Genomic DNA, 26015 nt, shown 5'->3' with positions numbered 1-26015 from the left:
TGGAGAGGGGGACCAGAGGGGCACTTGGGCAAGGGGTCGGAGTGGCAGACTGCGGGGCAGCTCAGCCAGGACGCCCTTGGCCTACTTCCCCCGCCTCGGCCCCCTTCCAGCGCCTCGGTCCCCAAGCCTCGCGTTTCCAAAAGCCGAGGCAGAGACAGAGACCGAGAGACACGCAGAGACAGAGACGCCGAGGCAGCAGCATCCCTCTCCCCCTTCCGTCCAGCCCCGCCGCCCTGACGGACGCCCGGCGCCAGCCAATGGCGCCGCAGATGTGTCCCGGAAGGGCCAATGGGAGGCGGAGGAGGGCAGGCGCTTCCCCCGCCCCCACTCCTAGGCTTGGTTGAGCCGTGCAGGTAGGTCCGGGGCCGGGGGAGCTGCCGTTGGCACTGGTGCCCCGGGGGGTGGGGGGCCCCAGCGGGTCGGGATGATGGTGGGCACGGGGAGGCGGCCCCGACGGGGAGACCCCGAGGGGGCGGCCCGGTCGGGAGGCGGGGAGCCGAGGGGCCCGGAGAGCGGGCGCCGCCGAAGGGCCCTGGGAGCGACTGGGTTGGGGGAGTGGGGACGCGTGAGTGGGGCACCCGGACCCCCGCCCTGCGCCCACCCGCAGGACCGGGCCCCGGGGCGCCGGCCGAGTGGCACGGTGGCCCGGTGGTCCGGGGGGCGGGCCGGAGCCGGGGCCGGGAGCGCCGAGCAGAGCCCGGGGCGCCAGGCCGAGCCGAGGTGGGACGGACCGACGCTGAGAGGAAGGGAAGCTGCATCCCGCGGGCCGCCCCTCCAGAAGCGAGCTGGGGGCCACGGTCGCCGCCGCCTCCCGCCGTGAGCCCCCCGCCTCCGTTGGTCGCCACCCCAACAATGGGGATGGGGCCGGAGGAGTCGCCTCACGGGGGAGAGCTGTGGGGGGGGGGCGGGTTAGGTTTTGGGACGAGGGTCCAAGGTGGGGGGAGGGGTGGGAACTCGGGCTCTCCCTTTTCTTTCGGGGCTTCGAAGCGGGGGGCGGGGGGGGGTCGTGGAGGGGCATTTCTCACACCCGGGAGACTTGGGTCAAGAGTCAAACCACCCCCACCCCCACCCCGAAAAAAAAAATCTCCGATGAGTGGTGAGGAAAGTGATGCCAAGTCTCCGAAGCCGGAGTGACGAACGAACGAACGCTTACCAAGAACTCCGCCACTCCTGAGGATTTCACTTCATTTTGTAGGTTTTAAACGGGGCTACTTTAGTCGTTCATTTTTCGACATTTCTTTGAGAGGAGGGAGGTGCTGTCTTTTTTTTTTTTTTTTTTTACCCCTGCTGGAGCAAGCCTCCATTTTAAAGCAAAGTAGTAACTCCTTCAGCTGGAATTCCACGCAGGCCTCGGACTTGAACATGGATCCAACGAGAGGTCATTTAGTCCATCCTTCTGCTCCCAGGCAAACTTGCCTCCCTCCCGTTTTTCAGAAATTAAGTTTTTTTGGCGTGTTTCAAGAGATCTCGAGGGAAGAAGGGCCTTTGATTTCACTGCAGTGCTTTCGTCTGGAATAGATATTTCCCGCAGTAGGATCAGCTCTGAAACTTAAGCCTAATGAAATTTAGGACCATCGGAAGGATCTGAGAAGTTTAGATTTTCCCAAATAAAATCAAGCAGGCCAAGAGGCTTTAAAACAACAACAAGAAACACACAAATTACCTTTTAATAGTTTTTAAGAAGTTCGAAACCACTGGCCGCTCCGCGGGAGAAAGATGGCGCTTTCAACTTCCGTGAAGACTTCGAGGCGGGTCGCTGTGAGTCGGAGTTGATTCAATGGCGGAATTGACTCGATGGCGGAGTTGACTCGATGGCGGAGTTGACTCGATGGCGGAGTTGACTCGGTGGCGGAGTTGACTCGATGGCGGAGTTGACTCGGTGGCGGAGTTCTTTTTTTGTATGAAGTGCCCTGAATAATCAGTTCCCCCCCCCCATCAGCGGTTTTGGTTTTCTAATTTTTTATGACAACGAAATAGGACAAGATGTTTTACTTAATCCCTTTATCTAGGATGTATTTATATGAGGGAGCTTTGAAAAATTTGTGGAAAAATCTCATTCTCTTTTAACTCCATGTTCCCCTGGGTTTTTGTAAACCCCTTTGTATCTACAAAAATACACAGATATACCTCTGCTCTTTTCCGAAAGGGGACCTATGGCTTTGTGCATCTTTCTAGCATGGTGAGGCAAATAGTTCTCAAAGCCTCTACCCTAGTAGCGGACAGCATTTGCTTTCTCTGGATTATTTTTTTTAGTCTGAATGAAAGTTCTGTCTTTCAGATCCCATCTTGAAACCAAAACGTTTCCCACCTCCGAGGGAATTTTGAAGACTCCGCGTCTTACTCATTCCTGATTGTTAGCTGAACTATCCTGACACTATGAATGCTATTTGGATGCTTCTTAAGGTAAGACATGTGATTCTCTCTCCCCGCCTCCCTACACCTTACTGCGCTCTTATTTTTCCATAGGCTTGAGAATATTCTGATGCTTGAATTTGTGATTTCCCTCCTTATTTGGTACTTTTCTCCCCTCAAAAATGTCCTCTTGTCAATTTTGCTTCCTAAGGAGCCCGGTTGGTTGGATCGGTTTCTTCCTTACTGTGTGTTGATACTGTTCTTGATTGTTGGTGTTGAAATGTGAATGGAGTTCTCAAAATAACTTTCATGGTAATGAGTTGTCCAGTTTTTCCCTCTAAAAGGTGACGGCCCACATAGTTGTAAACTTCTCCAGCAGCTCTGGTAGGTAGCATGGTTTGGCAATCCGGACATCAAGGTCCACTTACAAGCAGGTCCTCGAGAGTCATAGGGACTAGGGTGTGTCCTACTCTTGCAAATCAGTAGCTGATTCATGGCTTACAAAAGATGTGTCATTAACCATTTGTTTATTTTGTAGCTTCATATCGGAATTTAGAACATTATGCGGATGGCTCTGTTGGAGAGTGTGCCTCCTTCTCCCTCTTTTGTGCATGAGATTTTATGATTTTTTTTTTTAATCAACAGGTAGCATTTTGGGTCAGGCTTCATCTCCTGGGGTAAACATCATTTGGACAGAATGGGCAGAATGGCCTTGAGATGAAAGGGTCTGGTTGGTGCGGTTGATTCCCCAGTCTCTCTTGCCTCTCCTCTCCCCGTTGGCATAGATGGCCAGAGGTAGTCCCCATAGAGGGCAAAGCTTAAGATGGGAGGAAAGAACTGAGAGCAGAAGGGAGGAAATCAAACTCTGCTCGTTTCCCTAAATGGCAGAAGTTTTCTTCTGTGGAGTGTGATGCTCGTATGGTTAAGATGGCGCTCTGGTCACCTGCTCGGTGGAATTCCAGGTCGATGCAGAAAGTACAGGCTCTGTAACCCAAGTATTTGGACTTGTGGGAAATCTTTAGCTAACATGGCCTGCCTTCTTATTTTCATTTAGGTTCCAGCTGCTTTTGTCGGAGGAATGCTTAGGAAGCCAGAGTGATAACAGTTTTCCAGTCATTGGCCCCTTAGAGCTGGAGGGCCCACATGGGGAGTCCACGCAGCGGTCTGAACCTTAGGAACCTGAGGGTCATAGACTACAGGAGTGTTTCTTTGGTACCACCTGTTGTAGTGTCAGTACCTGGCAGCCTCTGTGCCTTCCAAGAGGCAGTTGGGGATACTAATTCAGGGTTTTAAAAAAACAAACGAAAATTCCCCAAAGCAAACCCCCCACTGCCTTCAAGTTGATTCCAGTTCATGGTGAATTTGTAGGACAGAATAAACTGTCCCATAAGGTCTCCCAGGCTATAAATCTTAATAGAAACAAATTGCTGTTGGGTCATGGGGTAGGTTCCTATCTGCTGACCATTTTGTTAGCAGCTAGTACTTAAAGCAGCTAGTACTTTAACCACTGTGCCCCCAAGGCACCTAACTAGTTTCCTAAAAACTTGGGACTTGGAATCAGTCTACTTAATTTCATTTGAGTCACTTTGGTCTTAATTTAAGGAGCCCCGGTAGTGCTGTGGGGTAAGCATTGGACTGTTAATCACAGGGTCAGCAGTTCAAACCTACTAACCACTCAGCAGGAGAAAGTTGAGGCTTTCTGCTCCCATAAAAATTTACATAGCTAAAATGACTTATTTTAAAAAATTAACATAGCATATAATAACAATAATAATAAAATAATAAGGACTCCTGGGGGTTAGGGTGGGGGATGGAGAGGGATAAAGGTGAGCTGATATCAGAGAGTTTAAAGAAAATGTTTTGAAACGGATGGTGGCAGCAGTTGTACAATTATGTGTGATCTAATTGAACTATGAATTGGTAAAATATCTGTAAAGCTCCCAATAAAATGATTAAAAGCTTTTTTTTACATAGCTTTGAAAACCCTCTTTTGGTTCACTATGTGTCAGATCGACTAGGTGGCATTAGGTCTTAATGCAGAAGGTACACAGAGGCCTGCTTTTCAGAGAAAGATTAAGGTGTTTGTGATTGTATGTCTAAATCTTCCTGAACTTGGGAGAGTTGTGGTAGAGTTCCATAGTTAGCCCTGAAGGGCTGTGGCAGGTTGGGAATATACCATGTAAGTTAGTGCTCCGTACTAGATGCGTTACTGCCTGCCGACTCAAGACTAGTGATGTGGCTGTCTTAATTTGACGTTCTCTACCAATCTTTACATCAGTGCAAGACATCTTAGTTTAAACAAGCTTTTGGTTTGCTGACATTTCCCCCCTACTTATATTACTTATTGTTTGATCTGAGCAGAGGTAAAGCAAACTTTTAATTTTTTAGGGAGAGTGGGGAGGATAACATTGGATTTATAGGCTGGAAGATAAAAAGAGAAAGAGAATTTCATTTTCTGTTCCACTTGTGAATATTGTTACAAACTCTGAGGTGTATTTCCTGATTAGAGTTATGTTTGGTGTTTTTGAACCGTTTTATTGGCACATAATCTACATATTCTACAGTTCACTAGTTTAATATCTAGAAGATTTGTGCAATCATTACTACAGTCAATTTAGATCATTCCCTTCTTTCTCGTCGTACTCCTGGTTAGTGGCTCCCCATTTCCTCCAAGCCTCACCTGCCACACCCCCAAGAAACTCTTAATGGATTTGCTGTCTGTGTAGATTTACGTATCCCGGGTTTCATGTGCAGAAAGAGCTCTTTATTTTTAAGTGAAAAGCAATGGTCAATTAATTAAAATGTATACTTTGGAGCTCAAATGGTCAACTTCTGTGGTCCTTAAGCTTTATTTTCGATGACCTTTTTCAGGATGAACTCTGTAGCTCGGTGGTAAGATGAGAATCAGTACTTGTGTCTGTGCTTGTAGGACATGGTGCCAATACTCCCCCTCACCACAAACTAAAGTTCCAAAGGAGACATAAATACTAAACAGGAAAAAATAACTCCAAACCCTAAACGCTTCAATTAAGGCACTGTTGTTAATTAGAAACTCCCATGAAAATGATTATTCTTTTCTCATTACATGGGTCTACATCTTCCTTAAACCCGAGTGTTGGCAGTCATGACTTAACATCGATGATGTTTTCGGGTCCGATTTTCATAGTTAGGGTGAGATGAGAAAGGAGTGGGAGAAGAAATGAAGATGGGGAGAAGCAGGGGAGAGGCGTATGTTCTTTGATGTGTAACATTGTCCTGCCATCAGTCGTCTCAGGTTGCTCTTGGATTGCTGGTTGTTTGTGTGCTAGACTGAACTGTGATAAAAACAATCAAAAGTATTCCTGACAAGCAAGGGGGCAGAGTTAAAGCACAATTAAAACAAGGGAAGACTGAGAAACTGTCACACATTGGGAGAGACTTTTCAGAGATCAAGTGCACTGTGGTGACCTGGGTTGGAAGCGCCCTAGTTGCATAATTGGTTATACATTGGGCTATCAACCTCGGTTGGTTAGCACTTCAAATGTACCAGCTGCTCAGTGTGAAAAAGATGAAGCTTTCTGCTCCCTTAAGCATTTTAGTCTCAAAAGCCCAAAGGGACAACTCTACTCTACACTGTCGAATAGGACATCGAGTCGTAATCAACTTGATGGTAGTGGGTTTGGGTTTTTTTTTTTGGGGGGGGGAATGGAGGGGAGTTTTGTTTATCTGGATCCTGGAGTAGGAAGAGGACATTGGTAAAAAGTCTGATAAAATCACCCTCCCTTCCATACATGTAAGTAATTTAACAACCCCCAGTCCCCATATATGTATGAGTGATATGGGAAGATATTCAAACTATACAGTTAAGTGTTAAAAGCAAGATGCAGAATAGTGTGTATAATATTACCTGTTGTGTGTGCTTTTAGGAGAAAGATAAGGGTTTTTTTTGGCCTTTTTTATGTGTTAAAAAATCACTACAGAAAACAATAAAATGGTAACCTCTGTTAGGCAGGTAGAGAATAGGACAGGATGGGACACTACATTGTGTCCGTCTATACTTTTTGTGATCGGTATCATGTGACTATTGTTCTTCTTAAAACTTAAATATAACATTTTTTTAACATTTTATTAGGGGCTCATACAACTCTTAGCACAATCCATACATATACATACATCAGTTGTATAAAGCACATCCATACGTTCTTTGCCCTAATCATTCTCAAAGCATTAGCTCTCCACTTAAGCCCTTTGCATCAGGTCCTCTTTTTTTCCCCCTTCCCTCCCTGCTCCCCCTGTCCTAAATATAACATTTAAACAGATAATAAGGAAATTTGAAAATAGAATTTGTGTCCTCACATTTTTTTCTATGTCTATAAGAGACACATATAATCTAGCGTCTGTTTTCTTGGGATCTTGAAAAATGTAGACATAGTTGTATTGAGCTAAAGTTGTATTGAATCTAGTATTGAACTGGAAAGGTCAGGTACTCAAACATTTTACTGGCTCTTAAAGTTTTAGTAGAAAATATCTTCATTGTTCATGCCTTCAAGTGGCAATTATGTACACTCTTGCATCCTTGGGTGATTTTCCTAATCTCTGAGATTCACGGTCCTCTTTTGTACTGAAAATACCGCTTCAGAGGATTACTGTGAAGTCGATCTCTATGAAGAACACAGTGTTGTGCCTGGCTTATTGAACTATTACTATTAATATAGTAACTACTGTTTCAATAATTTTCAAGGAGCCCTGATCGTGCTATGGAGTAGGTTTTGGGGCTGCTAACTTCAGCATCGGGGGTTCAAGCCCACTAGCTGTTCCCTTCCCTCTGCTCCTGGAAAGATTTACAGTCTTGGAAATTCTATGTAGGGTCTCAATGAATCAGAAACGTCCACTGGATGGCAGTGGGTATCGTGTCTAGCTGTACGATGCTGGGACAGGGTAAGCACGTAGGGCCTTGGTATTCTCATCTGTACTGACTCCTAGGGTAAACTGGGTGAGGATTCCATGACTTTCTTCATGTAAAGTGTTTAGAACCAGGTCCTGGAAGATAGTATGTGCTCAGTAAGCGTGCACAGTTTCTTCCTGGCACCCAGTAGCTTTTAGCATGAGCCTCCCAGATTCCTGTCTCTCATCATGGGTGGTAGACCTGCAAAATTTTTTTTAATTTTTTATTTTAACAATTTTTTGGGGCTCATACAATTCTTTTCACAGTTCATACATATACATACATCAATTGTATAAAGCACATCTGTACAGTCTTTGCCCTAATCATTTTTTTCTCTTTTCTTCTTTTACATTTTATTAGGGACTCATACAACTCTTAGCACAATCCATACATCAATTGTATAAAGCACATCCATACATTCCCTGCCCCAATCATTCTCAAGGCATTTGCTCTCCACTTAAGCCCCTTGCATCAGGTCCTCTTTTTTTTTTCCCCCCTCCCTCCCCATTCCCCCCTCCCTCATATGCCCTTGGTAATTTATACATCGATATTTTGTCATATCTTGCCCTATCCGGAGTCTCCCTTCCCCCCGACCTGCAAAATTTTTATGTAGGAAAATGAAAAAAATTTTTTTTAATTGAACATGAAAATATTGGTGTGAATTGGTAACATGACTTAAAGGTTTAGATTATTTATATGTAGGCTTTTTATTCATAGCTTTAATGTATATAGATTTTTGTTACTGAAATTATGTATATATCTACTATATAAATAAATTCATCAGAAGGTTTCCAAAAGTTTATGGAAACATTGGATTAAAAGATGCCAGAAAATTTCCGTAAACTTTTTGAAGCCCTTTAATTCATTTTCATATACATACATAAAACTTTAGAAGGTAAGCTTACTTTTATTTAAAAATTTTTAGCTGTCAATGGAATTCCAATTTGAAAACCTAAGTTTAAGATGCAGTCTGGAGAGGATTGCTGTGTAGTGTATGTTTACAAAGCACGCTGAGCTGTGCCTGTCTGTTAATGTAAATCTTCCGTTGTGAGAAGTGGTAGGTGGAGCCGTGGAGTCTCCTGGGTTTGTGACAATGAGACCTTCCAGGGCAGTGGTAGCTCCACCCTTCTCCTGCCACGACCCTTTCAGACAGGTCCTCGTGTGGTGGTGACCCCCCAGCCATTGCATTATTTTCGTTGCTACTTCATCACTGTGATTTTGCTGCTGTTATGAATTGGGCGACCCCTGTGAAAGGGTTTTTTGACCCCCAAAGGGGCCGCTACCCGCAGGTTGAGAACCGCAGCTCTAGGGGCTTGGGAGGTAAGGATATCCAATGTATTAGGCAGCTTTAGAAAGTTTGTGGGAAGATTCCATTTATCTTTTAGTTCCATTTTTCCACAGCCTTTGAAGCTCCCTCATGGAATTAAGAGTAGTGGTTATTGTTTGGGCTGCTAACCATTAGGTCAGGAGTTTAAAGCCACCAGCTGCTCCTCATGAGAAAGAAGGGGCTTTCTACTCCGGTAAAGTGTTACAGTCTTGGAAACCCACAGGGGCAGTTAGTTCTACCTTGTCCTGTAGGGTTGGTCTGAGTCCACTTGGACTCAATGGCAGTACGTCTGGTTTCTTTTTGAGGTTTATGTTCAGTCGGATGCCACAGTTAAAGAAGTTCACATGGTTGTTCCCCAGCGGCCACAGCCACTGGGCCACCCCTGCCCCGAAGAATTTCCCCTCCGGCCTCAGCTGCTCTGGTCACCTCTGCTTTCATGCCCTTTTTAGGTGCCTCCTGTTTGCCTGCAGGGCAAAGTTCAAGCTGTTAACATGAGTGTCTTTCCCTGTTTTGTTTTTAGACCTTATCTTTCATCACTGGCCTGTATAGACCTCATTTTTGGGTAGTTTGTTCTCTAATCAGGAGATAGTACTTTTCAAAACTTAACATTTAGGTGAAAATACTTCTAAAGGGTGTAACATAAGTTGATTCTCTGCCTCCTTAAAGAAACATCTTGTATAAAAATTTTACCTTTTAATATTAATTCAGAATTATTGAGGATCCTCACGTACTACTATGTTGAAAAACATGTACCTATAAGGTTTCTATGAGTTGGATTCGCTTTGATGGCAGTGAGTTTATTTATTTTTGGTTTGGGGGAATTATACGCATATGAAGGGGCTTCACATAGTTCATAGAAAAATTGTATTATGTTTTAATTCTATTTCTCCATGACCTCTTTGAAGCTCTCTCATGTATCAGTGGATTAATTGGTACCTACCACATAGTCGTTTGTCAGTATTATTTGTCTGTTAGTATCGTCAGGGTTGCCGCCTTCAGAAACAGGCTGTTCCTGTCCTTGACCAGCCTCCGTTGGCTCTCCCTTCTCTATTAATGTTTTCTCTTTGCCATAAGCTAGGATACCGCCACAAACAGCCTATGTAAACCAAGGAGTTTGGGTAGCACAGTGGTCAAAGCACTCATCTGCTAACTGAGGAGGTTGGTGGTTTGGTCCTTCCAACCACTCTGGGAGAGAACTTGGACAGTTGGCTTCTGTGAAGATAGAAGTGGGATCCCCGCTTTGCCAGAGCAGATAGAGCTTTCATGGTGGCTGGAGGGCCATGTCCAGTGCCTTTGTGTGTGTGCATTTTGTGGACAGGAAATGTCGATTTCTTTCATGAGATTTTTACTGTCTTCCAGGACCACTGAGAAACAGGTGTTCTGAAACTTCATTGTCAGTTGGTACCAGGGTTGGTTCCTTCTACCGTCTTCCTGTACTGAAGGGAAGGAGTTGGTTATATTGCAGGAGTTCTCAACCTGTGGGTCCCAACTCCTTTACAGGGGTCCCCCGATTCATAACAGTAGCAAAATTATAGTTATGAAGTAGCAACAAAATAATTTTATGATTGGGGGGTCATCACCACATGAGGGAACTGTATTAAAGGGTCGGGGCAGCAGGAAGGTTGAGAACCACTGTTATATTGGGTAATTGGACTGTGGGAGGAGGGCCATTCAACACAGCTAGAGAGAGTGCAGAACTTCGGTATGATGGTGGTGGCTGGTGGAATGATGGAGGGGATAGAATGGGCAAGGGGTCAAGTTAAGAGGTTTGAGAAATCAGCTCTGGTATTATTGGCAGGTTTACTCTAGAGAATGAAGGTAGTAGCCATAGTAACTTCTGGAGTTTTGGATAATATATTCATATACTTGATTTGAAGAAAATGGGGCTGGGAATGGTCCCTTTTTACCTCTTACCTTCATTTTGGAGAGGTGTTGTAGTCTTAAGGATGCATAGTATGAACTCGAGCAGCCAGACTTCTGGATGCAGCTCTGCAGTTTGCTGTGCAGCCTTGGTAAAGTATTCAAGCAATTTGGTCCTCCGGAACCATAGCTGTAAAGTGGGCACCAGACAGCACCTGCCTGGCAGGAAAGTGGTGAGGAGGAGATGAGTTATACAGGTAAAGCTGGTAGGTAGAAGGCTGCATGGCAAAGCCCCACATGCGCTGTGAGTGCTTGTTTTCTCCATCGGCGTCCTGCTGCTCTGCCTTGGTTTTCTTCCCAGACTTTCCTCCTTTTTTCATCCTCAGAACACCGTCTGTGCCCTGCTTTGGCCTTCTCTCCCCGGCCTGTGCGGTTCCTGGGCTGCCGTCGAGTGTTGTGCCTCATTTGGCATCCATGTGCCTCTGAGTTTCAAACGTGTGTTTTCCAGCTGGATCGCTCTCCTGAGCTGCAGTCCCATATGCACAGCTAGCTGCCTCTGGGACATCTCCATGTGACAGTGCCACGGATTTTTCAAAATATTCTCATTATGTACTTGGAAAGTCCAACCTCTTTCCAGCACCGCTGTCACCCAAATCAGGGATTTGGGATTGATTCTGAGGCCTCTGGATTTACTTTTGTGACCTGTTAGCTTACCTAACAATGTTCCCCTAGTCAACACTGGGGCTAGAGTGATCCCTGCCGATGAAGATCTCCAGGTGATCCTCTTTCCCATAGAGGTCCTCGCTTTCAGGCTAGCTTCCAAGTGCCTTTGTCAAGTGCCAAGGCCCTTGCTGACCTGGCCGCTCCTTCCTGAGCACCCTGTACTGCCTTCTGGGCACCCTGGTGTTCTTGCCTCGGGGCCCTAGTTGCTTTGCTTAAAATGGCCTCCACCCAGTTTTGGAAACGTACTTGCTCTCGGTCTTTAATGACAGTGACATGGACAGCAGCCATGGTAGCTGACATGGAGGGCATCCTCTGTGTCTGGCATAGTTTATATGTGTGCCCCTGCACGTGCCACTTCTGTGATGGCTGGTTGGCTTCTCTCGCACCCTCGCTAGTCTCTGGGTTCCTTAGAGCAGGGGCTGCATCTTGTCTCTTGTCGGAACTCCTCACCAGATGATGGTAAGCATTTGTTGGATGAATGGCCAAAGGACTGCCTTGCCTGACTTTTGAAGTACATCTCATTAGGAGGACACCCACAGGAGAGCTGAGGAAGTCAGAACCGTTTGCCAGTTCTTACCCTGCCCTTTAAAGCTGTAGAACCCAGTGGGATCAATGTGGGCAGTTTGGAATAAGGATTACCAAGAGATGGTGAGGGTGGTGGTAGTTTCTAGAAAGTCTTCCACTGAATTTCTAAGGGCACAAGTGCTTTTGTTTTCTTAATTTTGCTTTTGAAATAAGAGCTGCAGTTTGCTGACAATCTAGTGTCATCTAGTAGCTAGAATGTTTTCACATTATTAGAACTAAGTTTAGAGAAGTGACTATCATTTAGACTTTTGTGATGAGTCGCCAACCAGGTAGCATATTAGGCAGGGAACGGATTATAATTTTAGAATTCCCTTTGTGACATTAGTCCTTGTACACTAATCAAGTGTCCCCCTCTCCCCATATCCATAGTAGCTGAAAAGCTGACACAGAACCATTTTCCTTTTATTGGCCATGTGTGATAGGCCTCATTATTCCTCCACGTCCCCAAAGATGAACAAATTTAGAATTGTCCGTTGCTTGTTCACGGTGATAATTTTTTGGCCAGCAGGGGGAGCCGAAGTCCCTGATATGTGACGACTCAACTGGTTTTCAAAAAAGTCTGTGTCAGCCTAGAGAAAGTAAACAAGGGTGAAAAAAAGTACTGACAAAGATCACAAGGAGAAAAACAAATGACCAAAAGGCAGAATGAGATGTGACCCAGTCCTGTACCACTTCATGGAGTACATTTGAGCCATGGTTGTGACTCTGGTCAGTCCATCTCATGGAGGACTTTCTCTCTCTCTCTCTCTCTCTCTCTCTCTCTCTCTCTCTCTCTCTCTCTCTCTCTCTCTCCCTCCCTCCCTCTCTCTCTCTCTCTCTCTCTCTCTCTCTCTCTCTCTCTCTCTCTCTCTCTCTCTCTCTCCTCTCCCTCTCTCCCTCTCTCCCTCTCTCCCTCTCTCCCTCTCTCCCTCTCTCTTCCCCTCCCTCCCTCTCCTCCCTCTTTCCCTCTCCCTCTCCTCCCTCTGCTTTACCAGACATGGTGTTCTTTTCTAGTGATTGGTCTTTCCTTACCATCCTTGCTTCTAAGGAACCTTCTGGTTGTATTCCGATTTATTTGTTCTCCTGGCAGTTCATGGTATGCATATTCACTATTCCTTACCAGCACCGTAATTTGAATGCATCCGTTCTTCCCACTTCCTTTCAGTGACTTCATTTGCATGAGAAATCTGGACAATGAAAAGAGCCTGGCTTCTGGCAGGTGTGCTTTGAGTCATGAAAGTGACATCTTTTGTTTCTTAAAGCTAGGATAAGGTTCTTCCTTTTAGTGAGGACTGCTGTTGAAAAGATGAATCTTAAGTAAAGTTGAAATGTGTACCTTCAGAGTTCCATTTAGGACTAATTTTATCGCCACAGGAGTTGCCTCAAGCAAGCCTGGTTGTCCTTCTTGCTGGATATTTAAAGATATTCAAAGACAACTGCCATGGTTGGCAAAGTGTACTCGAAGCAGAAAATTAAGTCTCGATTTTTGCAAATGTTTTTCACATGATATGGTTAAAAATCTTCCCCTCTTTCAGTTCTCCTGGTCTTCCAATTTGGGGTGGTATTTCTCTCTGCTGAAGATCATTCCATCTGCAAAACAGGGAATTGTCTCCTGATCCTATTTTTTTTTTGTTTTACAATTTTATAATTATTTTTGTCTTTACCCAACAAAACATAACACCCGTTCAACAGTTTCACTAGGTACATTTCAGTGACCTTGAGGAGGTTCTTTGAGCAGTATTACCCTTTTCACCTTGTTTGCCAGGGTTGTTCCTCCGCCATTAGCATAAACTCCCTGCCCCTAAGGTTTCTAGTCTTTCTATTTGCTGTTGTCAGTTGGATCCCACATAGATAGTTTTTAAAAGAGCGCATAATTTAAAAAATCATTTTATTGGGGGCTCGTACAACTCTTAACAATCCATACATACATCCATTGTATGTCAAGCACATTTGTACATTTGTTGTCCGCATCGTTCTCAAAACATTTGCTTTTTACTTGAGCCCTTGGTATCAGCTCCTCGTTTTTTCCCCTCTCTCCCCGCTCTGCTCTCCCGACTCCCCCTTGATAATTTATAAATTATTATTAATTTATCATATTTTACACTGTCCCGTGTCTTCCTTCACCCGCTTTTCTGTTGTCCATCCCTCAGGGAGGAGGTTATATATAGATCCTTATAGTCAGTTCTCTCCTTCTACCCTACTTTCCTCCACCCTGCTGGTATTGCTACTCTCACCACTGGCCCTGAAGGAATCATCTGTCCTGGATTCCCTCTGTTTCCAGTTCCTATCTGTACCAGTGTACATCCTCTGGTCTAGCCAGATATGTAGGGTAGAATTGGGATCATGATAGTGGGGTGGGGGTGGGTTAAGAAGCATTTAGAACTAGAGGAAAGTTGTATGTTTCATTGTTGCTGCACTGCACCCTGACTGGCTCGTCTCCTATCTGCGACCCTTCTGTAAGGGGATGTCCAGTTGACTTACTGATGGGCTTTGGGACCCCAATCTGCACTCGTCTGAGAGCACATAATTCTTAGGGAAGGCATTTTTTACGAGTTAAGCTAAACTATTGTTTGGTTTTACTCTTTATATATATTTTTATGTAATTTATTAAAATGTTGAGTAAAGCTTCCTCAGAAGTCTCCTAAGATCAGTGGTAGCTATAGCCATGCTGGTGGCATGGTGATTGCTTCCATAAACGGTTACAGCAGGGGCCCTGTTGTTACAGCAGTGATGGTGTTGGGAATGTGAGCCTCACGGAATGCCAGGTTATTAGAACAAAGTGTTCTTGCGTTGAGGGAGTACTTGAGTAGAGGCCCAGTGTCCGTCTGCTATCTTAATACTTAACATAAATATATGTACATAGATCTGTTTCCCTATCCTTATGTATAAATATATTAACATATGTCCATGCCTGTATTTAGACTTCTATAACTGTCCTTTGCCTCCTAGTTCTTTCCTTTAACTTTCCTCTTGTCTTACTATCACGTTCGACCTTTATTTGGATTTCAGTAATTCCTCTCGGATACATTGCCCTTGATCCTCCACCAGGCATCCTATATTCTCCTTGCCATCAATTTTAGATCACTTGTTCCCTTGTCCCTGGGTTGGTTAACACCCACTTCCTTTCCCTTGCCTTCCTCTCTCCCTTGTCCCCCCAGAACCACTGGTCCCGTTTTCTCCTCTGGATTGTTTATCCTGCCTATCTTATCTAGCTAGACATGCAGAGACAATAATAAGCACAAAAACAACACAGAGCAAACCAAAACAACAAAAGAAAAGCCTATAAATCAGTGTTCTCAACCTATGGGTTGCGACCCCTTTGGGGGTCGAATGGCCCTTTCATAGGGGTCACCCAATTCATAACAGTAGCAAAATGATAGTTATGAAGTAGCAATGAAAATAATTTTATGGTTGGGGGGGGTCACCACAACATGAGGAACTGTATTGAAAGGTCGTGGCATTAGGAAGGTTGAGAACCACTGCTATACATAGTTTTAGGTCTGTTTGTTGACCTTTAGGAGTATTTTCTTGAGACTTGTTTGGAGGTTCTAGCAGGGGCACGCAGTTACTCCTATACCCTTGACCGAAGGACAGTCTTTTATCGGGGAAGGTCATCTTCTTCAACCGAGCGCGCAGCTTCGGGAGGGACGCACATGGAGCAGTGAGGGAGGAAGGGGACACCCGCCTAGCCAGCCAGATCAGCCGAATCAACCCTGGCGATCAATGGGGTGACAGATGTCGCAGCCAGATCGCCCTCACATCCCCTTTAGGAGTATTTTCTGGTCGAGTCTGATGGGGTGTCACACTCTGGCCCCAAAGTCTACTTTTGGTATTCCCTGGGGAGTTCATTGCGTTGCTACCCTTGCTGATCTGTTGCACGCCCTTAGTGATTTGCTCTGGTATGATGGGGTCAGATGGGGCACAATTCCAGTACTGTACCTCCATTGTTGAAGCGCTGTGGGTGTTGTAGTGCTGTGGGTCACTGAGGGACATCATGTCTCGTGGTTCTATGGTCCTCTCTTGTGCATTGGTTGCTCTGAGCAGGAATAATTGTCCTTGAGGCTTGGTAGGCAAGGATGTGTTCCACTCTATCTCCTTCCCTCTTCGTTTGCTAGTTATTTTCTATTTGTAATGGTTAAGGTTGTGTGTCAAGTTGACTGGGCCCTGATTCTCTGGTTTGGTAACTAAGATATAGTCAATTCCCATGAAGAGATATGATAGAAGCCCCTGCATCATGATATATGCTTGAACAACCTTGTTGTTGAAACGGTGTTTCCTTAGGCATGTGGCCTGCATCCAATATAAATATGAGCTCCCACTGGATCCTGTAGCCTTTGAGCCAACAGCCTTCCCACTTGTCAGCTGACTTGGGTTAGTCAGCCTCTGCGGCTGCGTGAGTCAGGAGAAGCCTCCAGCCTGGTTCCTGACTCACGGACTTGGAACTTGCCAGCCTGTGCAAGTGAGCCATTTCCTTGAGAGGAATCTCTCTATATGAAGAGGCTTAAAAAATTTTGTGGAAAAATTCCATTATATATAATTCCATTTTTCCATGAACTTTTTTTGAAGTTTCCTTGTTATATACATATTTAAGCTTCACTGGTTTTGCTTCTCTAGAGAATCTAGCCCAAGCCAATATTTAAAGTCCTTTAAAATATAAAGGGCTTGGGGTATTTTGAGACCCCAAGATTATCTGATACCAGATATATCAGGAAGGATTGTATCTGTCTGTGATGAATTTGATTCACGATTAGTAATATGTACACTTGAAAGAGTAACTTAGAAATAGTCCAGATTATACAACTGTACTTGATAGGATTATACTATTGAATTGTAAGTTATGTGAATAATATCCCAATACAACTGTTAAAAAAAGAAATAGTCCACCTGTCTCAAAATTCCTTCAGTAAAATTAAGACAAAAGTTAAATATCTGCTGGCTTCATCTATTGGTGTTTGTTGTTATTATTAGGTGTCATTGAGTCAATTCTGACCAATAGTGACCTTATGCATAACGGAACAAAATACTGCCCAGTTCTGCGTCATCCTGTCAGTTGTTCCTGTACCTGAGCCTATTGTTGGCAGCTACTGTGTCAATCCATCTTGAGGGTTTTCCTCTTTGCCCCTCTACCAAATCCATTGTTCCCTAGGGACGATCTCTCCTGACAACATGTCCAAAGTATGTAAGACAAAGCCTCACCATCCATGCCTCTAAGGAACACAGTGGTTGAACTTCTTTCCAGACAGATTAGCTTGTTCTTTGATCAGCCCATGGTACTTCCAATATGCTTCTCTAACACCAAAATTCAAATGCATCTGTTCTCCTTTGATCTTCTTTATTGGATGTCCAACTTTCACACATAAGAGGTAATTGCAAATACAATGGCTTGGATTAGGGCCACCTTAGTCCTCAAAGTAGTATTCTTGCTGTTCACTACTCTAAATACTGTACAGCAGATTGACCCAGTTTTTTACCCTAGCAGATTTACCTCAGTTTTTTTTATATCTCTTGACTGCTGCTCCCATGAGCATTGATAGTGGATCCAAGCAAGACAAAAATCCTTGATTTCAACCTTTTCTCCATAACATCATGATGTTGCCTACTTATTCAGTTGTGAGGATATTGGTTATCTTTACATTAAGTTGTAATCTATACCGAAGGCTGTTCTTCATCAGCAAGTGCTGTAAGTCTTCATTTTCAGCAAGCAAGGTTGTGTTATCTGTAAATCACAGGTTGTTAATAAGCCTTCTTCCGATCCTGATGCCACATTCTTCAAATAAGCCAGCTTTTCTGATGATTTACTCAGCATACAGATTGAATAAGTATGGTGAGAGGATACAATCCTATTGCACACCTTTCCTGATTTTAAATGATGCCATTGTCTCTTGTGCTGTTTGTACAGCTGTCTCCAGATCCATATACAAGTTCCTCATGAGCACAATGAAGTATTTTGGAATTCCCATTCTTTCCAAGGTTTGTTATCTACACAGTTGAATGCCTTGGCATAGTCAATAAAATACAAGTAAATATCTTTATGGTAGAATCTCTGCTTTCAGCCAAGGTTCATCTGACATCAGCAATGTTCCATGTCCTCTTCTGAATCCGGCTGGACCTCTAGAAGCAACCTGTCATGCACTGCTGCAACCATTGTTAGATGATCTTTAGCAAAATTGTACATGCATGTGATATCAATGACTATGTTCTATAATTTGAGCTTTCTGTTGTGTCTTCTTTCTGTGAAATGGGTATAAATATGGATCTCTTCAAGTCAGTTGGCCAAAGTTGCTTTCTTTGCATAGATGAGTGAGTGCTTCCAGTGCTTCATCAGTTTCTTGAAACATTTCAGTTGGTATTCCATCCATTCCTACAGCCTTGCTAATGCTTTCATTGCAGCTTGAATTCCTTCCTTTACTCCCATTGGTTCTTGCTCACATGCTACCTCCTGGAATGGTAGCATGCTGACTAGTTCCTTTCGGTGCACTGACTTTTCTTCCCATCTTCTTTTGCTGCTTCCTGCGTCATTCAGTATTTTGCCCGTAGAATCTTTCAGTATTGCAGGTCAGGGCTTGAATTTTTCTTGATTTCTTTCAGTGTGAGATATGTTGAGTGTGCTCTTCCTTTTTGGTTTTCTAATTCTAGGTCTTTGCACATTTCATTATAATATTTGGCTCTGTCTTCTCAAGCTGCCCTTTGAAATCCTGTTGAGCTCTTTGACGTCATTATTTCTTCCAGTTGCTTTAGCTACTCTACGATTAAGACAAGTTTCAGAGTCTCTTCTGTTTATTGCTGTTTATACCCTGTTTTTCAAGGGGTCTGTATTTGGCTTCAAGTTTTTATATATTTAAACCACTTCTAAGTGGCTTTGCATATTTTCGCAAAACTTAATCGGCGTTTTGCCTACATGATAGTCTTAATATCCCTGATCTCCATTTTATGATCTTTTATTGCTTTCCTCATTTGCTCTTTCTATTTTGCGTAAAGTTGATTTTCCTCCTTCCTCCCCCCTCCTACCCTGGCTTCCTTTGCTTTGCTACTGAGCAGTTGAAAACATTGGGTTGTGCCCTTGACTTTTTGATCTCCAATAAGATATTTAAAGTTCTTGGGTTGTACATTTGCTCTTTAAAACAAGATTTTAATTTTATCGAACTAAAGTTTAGATTTGGTTTTTCTAAAATTAGGTAAATATATAATGCATTTTTAGTTTTCCTGATTGTAGAGAATCTTCATTAAATGTCTTTTAATGTTCCTCAAACAAACTCACTGCCATGAGGTCAGTCTTTCCTGGAGTAGAAAGTCCCATCTCTCTCCTGAGATCTCTTACTTTAATGAGTCATATATGCTTGTTTCTGAATGTAATTTGGAGCTGAGTTCTCTATGTCTTGGTAGATTCTAATTTTTCTGGAAAAAGTATTGATGATATTACTTAGATTTTTATTGGTTCCCTCATCAAGAAATTGTGTCTAGTTAAACATAGAGATTGTTGAATCCCACCTTTATAGTGGTTGTACTTTTTTAGGTTGCTCAGTCATTGAACTTTAGAATTGAAAGGAAGCTTTCTTTTTTGATAGCCCAGCTCTCTTGTTTTATACATGGAGAAATTGAGAGTAGGGAGGTCATTTGCCCAAAGTGTAGCAAGTTAGTGGCAGAGCTGGAACTAGAATACATGCCCAGCATTAGTTATATTAGTGCGATGATCACTGAGGGACAGACTTGTGCTAATCACATTTGTATTAGATCATGTGCTGACTTGCAAGGGGAAAAAATGAAACTGATCAATCTGCTTGGGAAAGTTGCTGATTGATCAACTTCTCTCTCCTGTTTAGCATTTAGGGCATCCTCTCTATACTCTGGACAGTGCTAGGGATGATAATATCAGATTTTCTCTAAATCTTTCCTTTCTAGATGTTGACTCTGTTAAAATATTTTTCAGGCAGAGTAAGTGCTAGTCTTGCTCTTCTATCATAATAATAGTAAGCCATTCAAATTATAATACATCCTAATCCTTACTCCCTGAAGATAATCCTTCTAGTAATAAGGTTTTGTGTTCCTTAAACTCATGGACTGATAATGTGTTAGCCTGTATCATTCCTTCAGATGACTGATTAGGTTGGTCACATATTGGGTCTTCCTAATTTCATTCTCACATGGAATAATTTTTAGAATAACTGAGTTTGATTGGAAACTAATTTTTGCTTCTATATACTGTTGGCAGCAGCCCCTGGGTGGACAAATGGTTTTAAATGCTGGGCTACTAACTGAAAGGTTGGCAGTTGAAATCCACCCAGAGGTGCCACAGAAGTAAGACCTGGTATTCTATTTCCAAAAGGTCACAGTCTACTCTGCATACATGTGGTCACCATGAGTCAGAATCCATAGCAACTAGCAAGGACAAACTGTTGGCAGTTGTAACATGAAGGTGAACTACTAGTGCTCAAAGGTAATCAGTCTCTCAAAGGGAAACAAAGGGGACAGTTATCACCTGTTTCTGACATTCTCACAAGGGAGTGACTTTTTTGCATGGTGATATTATGTTTATGGAGTCGGTGTTATTTTGATATAATTTTAAAAAGTATTTTTACAACTTTATTGAGATATATTTCACGTATAAAATTCACCCACTTAAAATGTTCAATTAAATCATTTTTAGTAGATTCCCAGAATTGGGCATCCATCACAATTTAATTTTAGCACATTTCAGCTCCTTTAGGGGTGGAGTCCTAATGGCACGATAGTTAAAATGTTTGGTTGCTAAACAATGGATTGGCGATGGAACCCACCAGCCACTCCACCGGAGAGAGATGTGGCAGTCAGTTTTTGTCAAGATTTAAGCCTTGGAAACCTGAAGGAGGAGCAGTTATTCTCTGCCCTGTGAGTTGGAATTGACTCGATTGACTGGTGGGTTTGGGTTGAGTCAACACCTCTAAAAGAAATGTTGTCGCTTCCTGTTACTTTCCCACTTTGCTCAGGCACTGGCAATCTCGATTCTACTTTCTGTCTTTCTGGATTTGCATATTCTGGACATTTCATTAAACATGTCCTTTGTGGCTTCTTTCACTTAGCTTATTGCTTTCAGTATTTCTCCATTTTGTAGCATGCGCCAGTGTTTCATTCCTTTTTAAAATAAATCATTTTATTGGGGCTCATACAACTCTTATCACAATCCATACATACATCAATTGTGTAAAACACATTTGTACATTCATTGCCCTCATCATTCTTAAAACATTTCTCTCCACTTAAGCCCCTGGCATCAGCTCATTTTTCCTCCTCCCTCCCAACTCCTCCCTCTCCCATGAACCCTTGATAATTTATAAATTATTATTTTGTCCTATCTTGCCCTGTCCGACGTCTCCCTTCACCCACTTTTCTGTTGTCCATCCCCCAGGGAGGAGGTCACATGTAGATCCTTGTAATCGATTCCCCCTTTCCAACCCATCCTCCCTCTACCCTCCCAGTATTGCTACTCACACCACTGGTCCTGAAGGGATCATCTGTCCTGGATTCCCTGTGTTTCCAGTTGCTATCTGTACCAGTGTAGATCCTCTGGTCTAGTCAGATTTGTAAGGTAGAATTGGGATCATGATAGTGGGGGTGTTGGCATTTAGGAACTAGAGGAAAGTTGTATGTTTCATCATTGCTACACTGCACCCTGACTGACTTGTCTCCTCCCCGCCCCTTCCGTAGGGGATGTCCAATTGCTACAGATGGGTTTTGGTTCTCCACTCTGCACTCTCCATCATTTGCAATGATAAGATTTTTTGTTCTGATGATGCCTGCTACCTGATCCCTCCGACACCTTGTGATCACACAGGCTGGTGTGCTTCTTCCATGTGGGCTTTGATGCTTCTGAGCTAGATGGCCGCTTGTTTACCTTCAAGCCCTTAAGACCCCAGATGCGATATCTTTTGATAGCCGGGCATGATCAGCTTTCTTCGCCACATTTGCTTATTCACCCGCTTTGTCTTCAGTGATTGTGTTGGGAAGGTGAGCATCATAGAATGCCAGTTTAATAGAACAAAGTGTTCTTGCATTGAGGGAGTACTTGAGTGGAGGTCCAATGTCCATTTGCTACCTTAGTACTAAACCTATAAATATATGCACATCTATTTCCCAATCCTCATATATAAATATATATTTAAATATGTACATGCCTTTATTTAGACGGTCGGTCATCCATTCACTAATTGATTGACATTAGGGTTGTTTCTATCTTTTGGCTGTTGTGACTAATACTGCTCTGAACATCTGTGTACAAATTTTTGCATGGATATGTGTTTTCAAGTTTCAGGAGTACAATTGCTAGGTCATACGGTAACACTATACGGGCAGACTGTTTACCACCAGCAGTGTATGAGGGTTGTAATTGCTCTACACAACGTTGTTTTTCTCTTTGTTATAGTCACCCCAGTGTGTGTGAACATTGTGGTTTCAATTTGCCTGATGACTCATGATATGAATGTTTTTTCCTGTGCTTATTGGCTTTTTTGTGTGTCTTCATTGAAATTGTCCATTCAAACCTTTTATTCATTTTAATATTAGAGCATTTGTTTTATTACTGTTGAGTTATAAGTGTTCTTGGTATATTCTGAATACAAATCTCTTTACAGATAAATGATTTGCACATGTTTTTTTTCCCATTGTGTGGGCTGTTTTTCCTCTTTTTTTTTCTCCTCAATGGTGTCCTTATTGCTCCCATTTTTAAGTTGTGATAGTTTAGTTTATCTGTTTTTTCTTTTGTCACTTGTGCTTTTGATGTTATATCTAGATCATGGTAATCTTATTTACCATAGGCCCAACCCAAGGTAATAAGATTTGCTCCTGTTTTCTTATAGGTGTTTTATAGTTTTAGCTCTTACATTTAAGTCTGTGATCCATTCTGAGTCATTTTTAATATACGGTAGGTGATAGGGTTCAAATTCATTCTTTATAAATAATCCAGTTATCCCAATGTAATTTGTTGAAAACATTTCTTTTAGTTCTTTGTCTGAATGGTTTTGGCACCATTGCCAAAAATAAATTGACTGTAAATGTGAGGGTTTATTTCTGGACTTATAATCTATTTCATTGATCTGTGTATGTCTATCCTTATTGCCATTACCTTACTCTTGATTACTATTGCTTTAAAATCAGGTTATGTGACTCCTCCAATTTTGTTCTTTTTTCTAGATTGTTTTGATTATTCTGGGACGGTGTTGAATCTAGATGAATTTGGAGAGTATAGCCATCATAAAATGTTAGCAATAATACAGTGTTCTGTTCCATGAATATGGGATGCTTTTCCAATTAATAGGGCATCTTTAATTTCTTTTGTTAATTTTTGTAGTTTTTGGAGTATGCTTTTAATTATTTTTGGTGAATTTATATAGAACAAATCATGTTTTTAAGTGTTTCTAAATTTACTTATTTATATTGGTGCTATTGTAAATGGAATTGCTTTTCTTCATTTCATTTTTGGATTTTGCATTGTAAGTGTATGGAAATACAGTAGATTTAAAAAAAACAAAACAAAACTGATCCTTTATTCTGCAACCTTGATTAACTCATTGTGGATTCCTTAGGATTTCTTTTTCCAAACATAAGATCATGTCATTTGCAGAGAGATGACTTTAACTCTTCCTTTTTTATATAACTGTTTTTCTGTTTCTTGCCCAGTTGTGCAGACTGGAGGTGGTGAGAACAGGATGTCCTTACTTTATTCCTGAACTTGGGGAAAACACATTCAGACTTTCTTCATTAAGTTTGATGTTTGCTGTGGAGGCTTTGTTAATCAGGTTGCGGGTGTAGCTTTCTATTTCTAGTTTGATGAATGCTTTCATTATAACAGGGTGTTGGATTTTGTCAAAGGCTTTTTCGCTATGGATTGAGATATTCTTGTGGCTTTTATCTTTTATTAATAATGCATATTTTATTAATTGGGCTTTGGAAGTTAAACCCACTTGAGTTCCTGGACTCAAATCACTTGGTCATGGTTTATAATTTTTTACATATGTTGTTAGATTCCTTTTGCTCTAGACTTTTATATCTGTTCACCTACTATATTGGTCCCTCGTGTTCTTTCTTGTGCCTTTAGTTTTAGTGTCAAGGTAATTACTGTCCTCATGGAATGAGTTTCGAAGTGTTCTTTGCATCATCTTGAAAAGAAAATCTTTAAAACCGGGAATCTGACTATTTCTAAAGTCGTGTTATAATAAGTAGTAGTATTTGAGTGCCTTGGCTTAAAGATTACCTGCAGGATAAACATAGGTATTCTGGAATGTGAGGATTTTCCACCTCTGCATATAAAAATCCCTTCCTCCTCTTTGAAGCACAGAAGATATGGTTTTATTTAGTTTTTAAAATTTATTTTTAGTTCTAAAAGTTGAGTTTTTTTCATTTGGCCAAAGAGACATATTTGAGTCTAAATTTGATTGTAGGAATTAATTTGAAAGATGGTTGAAATGATAGAATATTTAATTTGATTATTTTTGTCAGCTTAATTCAGAAAGGAGGAAAGACTGCCATGAAGAAAATTATTTATGATTTCTTAGTAAATGAGTGACAGAGATAAGACAGGGACTTTAGCATTTCCTGAATTCCAGTCATGTTCTCAGTAGCTTATGGTCTGTTTTATAATATTGCCCTGTAACAATTTATATGTTAGGTGTTTTCAAGTTCCATTATCTACATACAGGGACTATGGTTTCTTTCTCTTTTTTTTGGCTATGTGTATTTATCTATTAATGATTAAAACCAGTTTGTTTCTACCTTGGCTCATAAGGTACACCCAGGGTTTGGGGTTATCTGGAGCAACTTTTCATAGACAGTACTTATCTGAAAACTCTCTATCTTGATGTAATTTTGAGACTTGTGCATTTTGCTCTGAAATATATTTGTACTTATTTGAACAAAACATCTCTGGCTTTAAAATAATCTTTTAATAAGTTGTTGACATTTCAGTAAGATCTTCAATTATTTTCTTGTTCATAACTAGATTGTTCTTGAGTGTTCATAGGGCCCAGTTATAAACTCCAGGAATTTGTTAATTAAAAATTAAAACTTTTTTTCCAAGAGTGTGCCCCTTCATTGGAACAAAGGTATAAGTGCTTCCTAATTCCCAATATTTCCTAATCCAGCAGAGCAGGGTTGTATGAAGTTGTATCATAACTTTGGACTCAGCAACTGACTTTTTATTCTTTTAAAATTACCTTTTCCCTTATGTACCTGTTGCCCCCTTTTTTCTTTAAACATTTTCCCCCTTGACTCTATCAGGCTTTCTACAGTTTGACTGTTCACAGCTACCTTGAAGTTCTTCTGCATCTTTGCATTTCATTTGGATAAGATGCCTGGTAACTTCTTGGTAAACTGTGGGCAATTTCTGACATTAAATCTATCTGGTTTAAAAGGTCCTGTGCAGATGATCTCATGGGACATTACCTTATCTGGAAAATCAGTATATTATATCCCTCTTTGATATTCTTTGCTCAATGAACTTTGTTCTTTTTTGGTTAATCACACAATCTAGGTATCTGAGAATTTTAAAATATTCTGGATTGAAGTTCGGAGTATTAAAATGAATTAAAATTCACCTAAATAAAATAATGCTGTAGTGAAGATTTAAAAAATTTTTTGTTTGGCTCCTTGAGTAAGTTTATGAAAATAGCTACGTAAAGTGCTGTTTGAACTGCATTACTAGAAGTCAGTGTTTGGATTGCTCCCTTCAGATCTGGAATTGCAGGAGAAATGCATCAGTCCTGGATGGTAGAGTCAAAGGATAGCTGATGGCTCCAGAGCACCTGACTTGGTCTTCAGACCATACAGCTGTGTCTCCTTGAGTTTAGTGCCACTTTAAGGCATATCCCCAACAGATTCTCCACTGAAGAGCACTTCAGAATTAACCCATGACATTAGTAATTGTCCTCATTGCTCACAGGTAAGTTACCAGGCTGCCTAGGAATTTTTCTTCTCCATAAGTTACTATGGAATTCACTTCTCTGGTGAACTGGTATGATACTATCTTTATGCAAATTCTGTCCTCTGTACCACTAGTATGAGGAAGAAAATGATCATGTTTTTAGGTGAGATTGCAGCTAAGGCATACCATGCATTCTTAAAATACTTCACAATTTACAAAACTTGTTTCTTAATTTTTTTCATTTTTCTTCAAATCCCTTCCCTTTTTAAGTGCCTTCTCTTGTTTAATCTTACTGAAATTTGTTGCTACTGGATCAAGAATACATGATATTTAGGATTGATTGAGGTCTCCATTCACTGAAAAAAAATCCTGGTTTT

The 26015-nt window shown here is 41.9% G+C and overlaps 1 protein-coding gene across 5 annotated transcripts in view; it reads left to right on the top strand.

The window, feature by feature from the left end:
• Nucleotides 1-322: 322 nt before the first annotated feature.
• The window catches only part of KANSL1 (KAT8 regulatory NSL complex subunit 1), a 190886-nt gene continuing 165193 nt past the window's right edge, over nucleotides 323-26015 (top strand). The window contains exons 1-2 of one of the 5 annotated variants that reach the window (XM_075562014.1): nucleotides 323-353; nucleotides 2279-2403. The gene's annotated coding sequence lies outside the window, so the exon portion shown is untranslated. Of the gene's footprint in view, nucleotides 354-1051; nucleotides 1192-1286; nucleotides 2404-26015 lie in introns of those variants that run through there. The other 4 variants (XM_075562016.1, XM_075562018.1, XM_075562019.1 and 1 more) reach the window with 4 other exon arrangements.

The sequence above is a fragment of the Tenrec ecaudatus genome, chromosome 10, assembly GCF_050624435.1.
Source record: "Tenrec ecaudatus isolate mTenEca1 chromosome 10, mTenEca1.hap1, whole genome shotgun sequence".
In the NCBI taxonomy this organism is placed as follows: domain Eukaryota; kingdom Metazoa; phylum Chordata; class Mammalia; order Afrosoricida; family Tenrecidae; genus Tenrec; species Tenrec ecaudatus.
The sequence above is the reverse complement of the archived record's forward strand: the minus strand, read 5'-3'. Positions and strand labels throughout refer to the sequence as shown.